The 10,577-nt window shown below is 50.2% G+C and overlaps 1 long non-coding RNA gene across 1 annotated transcript; it reads right to left on the bottom strand.

Moving 5' to 3' along the window:
• Nucleotides 1–832: 832 nt before the first annotated feature.
• LOC135057691 (uncharacterized) lies at nt 833–4,610 on the bottom strand. The gene is made up of 2 exons (XR_010244305.1): nt 4,332–4,610; nt 833–1,469 (listed from the first exon to the last, which is right to left on the bottom strand). It is a non-coding gene; the product is annotated as an uncharacterized LOC135057691 (long non-coding RNA).
• Nucleotides 4,611–10,577: the final 5,967 nt, after the last annotated feature.

Genomic DNA, 10,577 nt, shown 5'->3' with positions numbered 1-10,577 from the left:
TTACATTGTTTACATGCCACATTGGGAAGGGAGGGGGGGAGACGGAAGTGTTGGAGATCTTTTCCAGTGTCAGGGAGAGGGTGGTTAAGAGAAAGTGAGGAAATGAGAAGGAGAGAGCGAGAAAGTGTCAGGGTGAAAGAGAGGGGTGAGAGCATGAGAGGGGATGCCAGGGAAAGTGAGGGAATGACAGAAAGTGAGAGGAGAGAGTGAGAGTGTCAGGGATAGAGGGAGAGAGGGGTGAGAGAGAGGGTGTCATTGATAGAGAGAGAAGAGGGAGAGAGAGAGGGGGTCATTGATAGAGAGGGTGATTAGAGAGAGAGGGTGTAAAAGAAAATACACCAAAAAACAATTGCGCATAAACCTTTAAAATTGCATGCCCGGGTTAACTCACAATGGTTCACCAACCATAGATATAGCAATAGAATACAGAAAGAAGAGAAACCCAGTGGCGCAAAAAAGGCAAAAAGTGTGGCATATAATATAATATAATAAGTCTTTCCTCTTAATGAAGAATCCTTTTCATAGAAGAAATTCTTCTTTACGGCTTTTTCCTCCAGAAGATGTACCTCAAACAGGAAAAAAGGTAATCCTTAGTGCAACACCGTTTAATAACTGAATATATCACACACTAGTGTAACAATTATGCACGCACATTCAATGAATCATAAATAGGCTCATCATCCTCCACAATAGGAAATTTATCTCGTTCTCCACTTGGAAATATGCAACTATTTAGTGAATGATAGTTTTGCTCATCATCCTCCACATATGATATTTCTTTAGATGGGGGGTATAGCTCAAAGAGAAAAGAAACAGATATAGTGCACCACTGTTTCTTAAAAGCACATCAATTTATTCATAACAAATACACTCACATTTAATACAAGCATAAAAGGCACATAGAACCTCCTGTGGGAATTGACGACTCTTACGAAGATAAAAGAGCGGAACCAGCCGATCCTAAATTCATACAAGCCAAAGTCCCTGTAGAGTTACCAGGAGGGGAAAATGTCCAGTCTCAGCATAAAAGAATCCACCAGCTTAACGCGTTTCGGACCAGCAGGTCCTTCTTCAGAAGCATGGTGGTATACAGACAGTTGATATATTTATAGCACTATTCATTAACATAGTGATGTATGGGTAACACCCCCACCTGCCAGCAAAAGGGCGCCAGTATTCAAAAGAACCAATCGTCGTATACAGTTAAAAAAAAGTTCAGTAAGAATTGCGCTACATCACTTCCGGTATTAACCGGAAGTTACGTATATGCGTTCCACATGCTGTTCGATGTATTCAGTGTGTTACATAACTTCCGGTAGTAACAGGAAGCGGAAATGAATGCGTTCCACCACGTTCCACAGACGAATCCGGAGATTTCAACACATTTTGTTTGTGGAATATGGTCATGGCAACGGATGGTAACGATAAACATTAACACAGCGTCCATTCATATAGAAGGTGGGGGTGACCTAACAAAACACAAAAGAGACAAGTCAAAGATTAATAATATAATATTGAGACAGGAAAAGGAACGTATCTATAAAAAATGTTTAAGCTCAAAGTCCCCATTCAAACCTCTAGGGACAAGAGTTTTTAAGAGAAAGATCCATTTCATTTCGGCTTTTGATAATCTAAGAGAGAGAGAGGGTGTCAGTGATAGAAAGAGAGGAGGGTGTGAGAGAGAGGTTGCCCGGGATAGAGAGTGGGGGAAGGGGGGTGAGAGGGAAGAGAGAGAAGGGGGTGAGAGGGTGTCAGGGATAGAGAGAGGGAGAAGGGGGGGGGCATGAGGGAATAGAGAGAATGGGGTGAGAGGGTGTCAGGGATAGAGAGAGGGGGAAGGGGGGTATGAGGGAAGAGAGAGAAGGGGTGAGAGGGTGTCAGGGATAGAGAGAGGGGAATGAGAGAGAGAAGGAAAAGAGAAGGGGATGAGAGAGACGTCGTCAGGGATAAAGAGACTGAGGCAGAGAGGGTGACAGGAATAGAGAGAGAGGGGGTGAAAGATGGTGTCAGGGATAGAGGGAAAGAGAGTGAAGAGAGAGAATGGTGCGAGAGAGGGTGTCAGGGATAGAGAGGGAAGAGAGAAAGGGGGGTGAGAGATAGAGACAGTGTCAGAGGTAAAGAGAGAGAATAGAGAGAGGGTGTCAGGGATAGAGGGAATAGAGAGTGAAGAGAGAGAATGTGGTGTGAGAGAGTGTGTGTCAGGGATAGAGAGGGAAGAGAGAAAGGGGGGTGAGAGATAGAGACGGGGTCAGAGGTAGAGAGGGGGAATAGAGAGAGGGTGTCAGGGATAGAGAGGGAAGAGAGAGCGGGTGTCAGGGATAGAGAGAGGGGGAATAGAGAGAGGGTGTCAGGGATAGAGAGGGAAGAGAGAGCGGGTGTCAGGGATAGAGAGAGAGGGGGGTGTCAGTCAGACAGAGAGAGATCTGAAGACAGATCTTCTTTCAAACCCCCCCCCCCCCCCCCCCCAACTCCAACAGGAATCAGGTCCTGCAGCTGAGAACACTAACCAGGCAGCACGGAGGTGGCTGTGGGGAGTTGCCGGCGTCAGACTTCAGCAGCCAGGTCACGCCCATGCTGGAGTCACGTGCTGGGAGAGGAGTCAGCAATGAAGAGTGTACTGCTTCCACACTCCAGCCAGCAGCCCTCACCTAATTGACACCGCCGGAGTCGGGACCCTGTGAGGAGAGAGCATACCTCCCAACTGCCCCGATTTTCGCGGGACAGTCCCGTTTTTTGGGGGCTGTCCCACCCGCGGGCCACAGGGTCCCGCGGTGGGGGGGTCAGTTGGGAGGCTCTGTCAATCGCTGTTCTGCTTAGCAGAGCAGCGGTGAATAGACGCTGTGCGCACGCGCACATCGTCTATTCAGTGGAGTCAGAGGGAGAGGGGGCGTGCTAGCGGCTCACAGAGCGCTGGGCATGCCCCCTCAGTGACGAAAACGGGGGGCGTGGCTCGCGATCAAGGGTCCTCCCGCGAAGCCACGCCCCATTTTCGTAGCGAGTGTCCCGCTCCACAAAGTATCAAAGTTGGGAGGTTTGAGAGAGAGAGAGAGCATGAGAGGGGAACCTGTGTGGGGAGGGGAGGGGGCATTGGGGGTGCCATGGATGGGGGAGGGGGATGTGAGTAGAGACAGAGAGCATGAGAGGAGAACCTGTGTGAGGAGGGGAGGGGGCGTTGGTGGTGCTGTGAATGGGAGGCGGGGAAGTTAGGAGAGAGTGAGCAGGAGAAGGGAACCTGTGTGGTGTGGGGTGGAGAGGGGGTTGGGGTGCCGTGGAGGGGGATGTGATGAGAAAGTGAGCAGGAGTGAGGAACTTGTGTGGGGAGAGGGGTCAGGGGGGCCGTGGATGAGATGGGGGGTTGTGTGGAGAGAGTGAGCAGCAGAGGGGAACCTGTGTGGTGAGGGGGGTTAGGGGCGCTGTGCATGGGGGTGGTGGATGTAAGGAGAGAGCGAACAGGTGGGGAATCTGTGTGGGGGAGAGGGGGTCGGAGGTGCCGCAGATAGGGAAGGGGGAAGTTTGCAGCTGTGAGAGGAGAAAGCGAAAGCCTATGGAAACAAGCCACTCTGCAAACAGAGCCTGCCCTGTTGGATAATGGGACCGCTGTGGCTCTGCTACGTGTGACTGTTGTGCTGGGCATGCTGTCACAGTGGATGCAGTTGGGGACTGGTGTCTCGAGGAGCTTCTGGTTCCAGATCAGAAGGACAGGCTCCTCCAAGCTGCGGAGTCTCTGTAGCTGCTGATGCGCTATCTGGAAAGCATGGTGAGTGATTATTACAGGAGAGGGGCCACATGCTGCGTTCCTTCCCACAGTCCTACCAGCCCTGCCCCAGTTAATTCTGTACTCGCGGATGCTCAATGCATATTCTTTGGGGGGAGGGGGGGCACACTGTGGAATCCAGGAGCTGCACTTCAGTTTGGGAGGATAGGCAAGTCTGACCCAGCAGCCTCCCTCACACACATGACCCAGCCCTGCACCCACTAACCTCCCTCACACCCATTATGCCCCAGCCCAGCAATCTCCCTTAAACCAATATGCCCCAGTACTGCACCTAGCAACCTCCCTCACACCCATATGACCCAGCCTGGCACCCAGTAACCTAAGCTCCCCTGCCCCAGTCCCCTTACCCTCTCTCTGCCTGAGTCCAGCTCTGAACGACTTGGAGCTGGAGGGGGCGGGGCTACAAGCCGGAATGTGAGGGAAGAGCAGAGACAGCACTGCAGCAATGAGGTCCTGATTCCTGGGGCTGCACGAAGGAAGCCTAGAGGCTGTCCCTGCTCTGGCAGCCGAAGGAAATGCTGTCCTGTGAGTACAGACACCCCCCTCCTCTCCTTACCCACTGGGGAATGTCAGGGCTCCGGTGCAGGGCTCCAGGAAACTTCCTTGAGGGAGGCAAGGACATCCTTCCTCTTACTGCCTTCTGCTACATGCTGAGCCAGACCCCGCCGCTGCTGTTGTCTCCTCCTCCACAGACTGCCCCGCCCCCGGCTCTCTCTGCAGAACAGCCACCGCTACTGACAACCCGCGGTGGCGGGCGTTTAGGTAACATGATGTCAAGCGTCATGACATCATGTCACCCTCTGACATTTTCGCGCTCACGCATGCGCAGTGCGGATTTTTCACGGTGAGACCGCAAAATCCGGGAGGACAAGCAGAGTTTGCGGGGCAGCGGGAGGCTTTATTAAAAAACGGGAGCCTCCCGCTAAATGCGGGAGGGTAGGCAAGCCTGCATTGAAGTGTTCAATTTGATGGCGATAGTTTTCACATTCAACTTCCGAATTAAGATGGTTGCCAAAATCGTTTGTTTCTTGCCAATGTACAGTAATTTAATACACCACAAGGAGAAACACTGGCTCAGCAATAGTGCTCATTTGCGCATGCACAAACCAGCTCTTCTGTGCATGTGCACAAATGTACCACTGATTGCTTTAGAAACGATAGTTTTTACATGCCATTGTTAGGCACGTAACAGCGGCAAAAACGTAATAATTCAATGCCGCCCTTATTATTATTATTATTATTATTAACAGTTTTAGCACAGCATATTCCATTGTGCTTTACAATTAGAACAACAGTAATAGAACAAAACTGGGTAAAAACAGACAAACACAAAGGTAAGGAAGGCCCTGCTCGCAAGCTTACAATCTATAGGATTTCTTCCTACTTTACACAGTACTCTCTAGGAACAATTCAGTTTGAGTGATGTGCAGCTACACACAGCAGCACTAAGAATTACAGTAGAGCATACTTGCCTACCTGACCCTCTCCATGAGGGAGAAAATGCTCTGTTCCTGGACTTTCCTGGTAATGTATGATTGCCATCACCTGTGGTGAGCTAGTTAATTGATAAGAAAGGTGTTTCACCACAGGTGATGGCAATCATACATTACCAGGAAAGTCCAGGAACAGAGCATTTTCTCCCTCATGGAGGGGGTCAGGTAGGCAAGTGTGCAGTAGAGCACAGGTTCTCAAACTCGGTCCTCAGGACCCCACACAGTGCATGTTTTGCAGGTAACCCAGTAGGTGCACAGGTGTATTAATTACTCACTGACACATTTTAAAAGGTCCACAGGTGGAGCTAATTATTTCACTTTTGATTCTGTGAGGAGACCTGCAAAACATGCACTGTGTGGGGTCCTGAGGACCGAATTTGAGAACCTGTGCAGTAGAGTAACAGCCCTCAATTTCCAGCTCACCCTTAAGGGTGGGAAGTAAAAGAAGTAATATTGCAGTCATAATCAGGCCCACCATCAGGGGGGTGCTCCGGGCACAGCTGTCCCGGGCCCAGCCTCTCTAACAGAAAGGGGAGGGCCCGGGCCGCTCATGCCGCTGCCCGCCCGCCACCGTCCGTCCTCCTGCCGCCGCCGTTGTTGGCCCGGCTCCCGCAAGCTATTGAAAATGTCCCTCTCAAGATGGCCACCGCCTGAGAGGAGACAGTTATTAAAGATAGTAGAGGAGGCTCTAGTATCTTTAATAACTGTCTCCTTTGAGGCGGTAGCCATTTTGGAGGGGACATTTTCAAGTTTTACCTGAAGCAGGCTGACGAACAGTCTGCTGCGGCGGCAGGGCTGCAGGGGATGAGGACGAGGACCAGCAGAACACCTGACAACAAGCAGTATCCCAATGAGCAGGTATTGGGGCATTACTGTGTGGGATGCATTATATGGTGCTGGGGACAAAACTCTGGGGACATAGAATTTTTTTTATTTAATATATATATATATATATATATATATACACACACACACACACACACACACTTTTAATTTAATTATTTGTTATTTTATTTGGGGGGCCAGAGCAGGGGTCCTGCCTATTTTGCCCGTCCCGGTCCCCATCATTTCTGATGGCAGCCCGGGTCATAATGTGCCTTCCGTTAGATGCATTCCCGTGCCACATTGTCTGCTCAGAAATGAATTCCCCCCTCTGTATACACTGCTTTATGTATACTGTATTCTGTGTGTCCAATGCACATAACATGCACTATTTATATACTGCCTTCCTGTAAACGGGATATAAAATGCACTCATTATAAACTGCCCCGCCCACGTACGTGTATACAATGAACTCTACTGTATATAAATATGCAGCTCACCCTGGTAGTGCATGCAGGGGGGTGTCTGAGCAGAGAGTGAAAGGCTGAATTTGTATCCTGGTGGAGACCATATGATTAATTTTCATGGAATCAGGTCATATATGACTCACCACCTGCCCACAGACCCAGCACACATTACACCTTAGGGGCAGTGCCTAATGACACAATGTGCCCGACCAGGGCTTAAAATGGGTCTGAAGAGGCAGTGGAACTCATCTCCTCCACCACCTGCATTTCTCATCCAAATATACAGTATGTGCTGTCAGGTGCAGGCAACCTGCAGCACTCCAGCTGCTGTCAAACTACACATCCTAGCATGCCCCCCAACTGTATAAGATTGCCCTAAAAGCAAAGAGCACTCCAGCTGCTGTCAAACTACACATCCTAGCATGCCCCCCAACTGTATAAGATTGCCCTAAAAGCAAAGAGCACTCCAGCTGCTGTCAAACTACACATCCTAGCATGCCCCCCAACTGTATCAGATTGCCCTAAAAGCAAAGAGCACTCCAGCTGCTGTCAAACTACACATCCTAGCATGCCCCCCAACTGTATCAGATTGCCCTAAAAGCAAAGAGCACTCCAGCTGCTGTCAAACTACACATCCTAGCATGCCCCCCAACTGTATTAGATTGCCCTAAAAGTAAAACTGTGACAGGGCATGCAGGGATGTATAGTTCCATAGTATCTGGAGTGCCACAGGTTGACTACCCATACAAAATATTAAATATATATATACGGGTTGAGTATCCCATATCCAAATATTCCGAAATACGGAATATTCCGAAATACAGAATTTTTGGAGTGAGATCGTGAAACCTTTGTGTATTAAACAAAGTTTGTGTACATTAAGCCATCAGAAAACAAAGTTATTAAAAATATTGTATTAAATGACCCTCAGGCTGTGTGTATAAGGTGTATATGAAACATAAATGAATTGTGTGAATGTACACACACTTTGTTTAATGCACAAAGTTATTAAAAAATATTGGCTAAGGGGGGCGTGGCCTGGCTGTGGAGAGAGGTGAACGTGCTGATCCAGGGCTCCTGACCCAGACAGCATTTATCACCTTTTAGACACCTGTTTCTGCCCAGCGACTCATATCTGTGGGCCGCCGAGGTCCAGCTGATTGAGGCACGGTGGGTTGCGGAGCCGGCGGGTGCCCCTAGGGCCCGTGCAGGTTGCGGCCTACCTGCCTACCAGAAGCCGGGGACTAGAGTGGATCGGGACTCCCTGGCTGTCTCCCCTCGGTGCGGTCTCCGCATCTACAACGAGCCAGCAGGGTTGGAGGGCTCTCCCGGCCGGATCGCGACCCCGCTGAAAAGCTGAGCGGGACGGGAGAGCAGGTCTGCGGCTGCGCCACTCGGCCCGTCCGCGGCTAACACTGCCGCAACAACAAGCCGGAGTGCGGACCCTCGACCCGGTGGGGGCGGCCGCGGCTTCATATGGCTTCCCCGCTGACACCACCAATGAATCTGGAGGCCATTTCTCCTGCTCCCCTCAGAGGTCAGTGACGGGAGTCCGACGCCGCCATCTTGCTTCCTGGCAAACAGACGGAATTGAGATAACACTATACAGCATTCCAGTCTTCTCACCCCTGCAAGACTCCATAGTTGTCTGATTTCTATGTCTGAGACACCTCATTGCCCCTGCACTTTATAGCTCATATACAGCACCTCTTGAATAAGCCCACCCGTCAACATAGCGCGGAACACCCCGGCGCTGCCCTTACTCCTCCACACCCCCCTGGCCGACTCCCCCAGCAGTATACCCGACTACGGAGTGACAAGGGGAGGTTCGCTTGTGGCCAAATCGGGCTGATGTGACCGCTGAGGTGATGTTTGGAAATCTCCCCCACTCCTGATGATGTGATCCCGCCTTCGGCGGATATATCGAGCCGACACAGGTATCTCTATCCTCCTTCTCCCGATTTTTCTTGTCAACGACTACTGCGGTGGGATATACCCCCTGGGGTCATGCCGCCTAAACGCCAAAAGGACCCGACTCCGGTCCGTCCGGTCGCTTTCTTCAAGCAGTCGCCGGTATCCCAGAGCTCGAAAGGTCCTGTTGTATCGGATCCCCTACTTAAGCAAATACAAAGAGGCGACGACGTTTCAAGGTCTCCCCGTGAGAACCCGACAAAACTCTCTCAACTGGATGATGACGCACCCCTCACACTCGGCTCGATGCGACAACTCTTGGCTTCCTTTAAGGATGATATTACGATGGAAGTTAAGACGGCGCTCCAGAGTTGCCAGCAGTCGGTTGATGCCATAGGACAACGTACGGACCATCTCGAGAAAAAGTGCGAGGAGGTGGTACAGTCTCATAATGAGGTGATTAATCAATTGGAAGAGCTACAAGCCGAGGTCGCTGACCTTAGGAGGAAGACATGTGACCTTGAGGACAGGTCACGTCGTAACAATGTAAAACTCCGTGGCATTCCAGAAACGGTCTCCAACTCAGAGTTAAAACAATTCGCAACGGATCTCTTTATGACTCTCCTCCCTACCAGCTCTATCGATGACTTCCTCATCGACCGTATCCATCGACTGCCGAAGGCTAGAAATGCCCCGAAGGACGCTCCGAGAGACACGCTGATGAGGATGCATTACTTCCATGTCAAGGAACAGATCCTACGGGCAGCTATGCACCCGAATTTGCCAGCCACGACCTTGGGGGATATACAAGTGTACGGAGACCTTTCAGCGGCTACCCTAGCTATGAGACGTTCGTTCTATCCGGTAACTACAGCACTAAGGAGAGCTGACATCCTTTACCGATGGGGATTCCCGACGAAATTGCTTGTGAGGCGCAACGGTGTCATGTATGCGATAGTCTCGCCGGAGGCTGGTTTGCAACTGTTGGATTCCTGGAAGAGGTAGGATTCCCCTGACACGGCACCTACATCCCTTAAATTGGCCCAGGAGTGGTCATTGGCCGGCAAATGACTTTAGAGACTATCTCACTCACCCAGGATGTATGTTATTGTCGGACTTGACCTTCTTGTTCTTTTACGCGTTATTGTAGGTCTTTACGATACCCTCCCGGGCAGTGCTATGGACGCCCGTTTAGCAGGACTTATGATTAAGCGTAGATGTGGTATACGTTTCGATTAAGCTGCTTATATGGTACTATCTCTGCTATAATTATGCTGTTCACTGTATACCCTGCATCCCCCCAGAGAGTGATATCTTCGCTTCTATTTACTTCTTTCTATATTTTCTCTTTGGACAATATTCTGCACGGGTCATACCACTGTCAGGGAGGAGATATTTAGCCTGTGTATCTTCGATATGGTTTTATTTGTTTTGATTGTTCTAGGAGTGGGGGGGGGGGGATATCTCCCCACACCTTGCCACGACCCCATGTGTTGCCTAGTTCGGCAACCCTGTTTGGCACCCTTGGGGTGCCCGTTCTTTTTTCTCCTCTCACGAATTCTCCCACCCTCCCTGTCTTCCCCATCTCTCCAAGTTCTGGTACACAGAGACCTGCGCAGGTCTTGCACCATGGTTTATGTGTGTAGAGTGATCTTTGCAGTGTTTACAGTTATGCCTAATGGTTAATATTCTTTCCTTAAATGTGAAGGGGCTGAATTCGCCCAATAAACGAAGATTGGCCCTGCGCCATTTTGCCAAATGTAGGGCGCACGTGGTGGCCGTACAGGAGACCCACTTCATGTCGCTGTCGCCCCCTGCCCTTAAGGATAACAAATTTCCCACTTGCTATACGTCCAATGGCCCGAAGAAAAAGGCTGGGGTGTCTATTTAATTTTCTAGTTCCTGTGATTTATTTTAGATCAGCAAATTAAAGACCAGGAGGGTAGATATCTTATCCTGACAGGCAAATTGGAAGACAGGCCGGTCACCATAGCCACGCTGTATGCCCCGAATACTAAACAAATGCCCTTTTTACGGAAATTCTTCAGAACTCTCCGGGGGTACCTATCAGGTGCTTTGTTATTGCTGGGGGATTTTAACATGGTCCCC

This window comes from Pseudophryne corroboree, chromosome 3 (assembly GCF_028390025.1).
Source record: "Pseudophryne corroboree isolate aPseCor3 chromosome 3, aPseCor3.hap2, whole genome shotgun sequence".
NCBI lineage: Eukaryota > Metazoa > Chordata > Amphibia > Anura > Myobatrachidae > Pseudophryne > Pseudophryne corroboree.
This window is presented reverse-complemented; position numbering and strand designations above follow the sequence as displayed.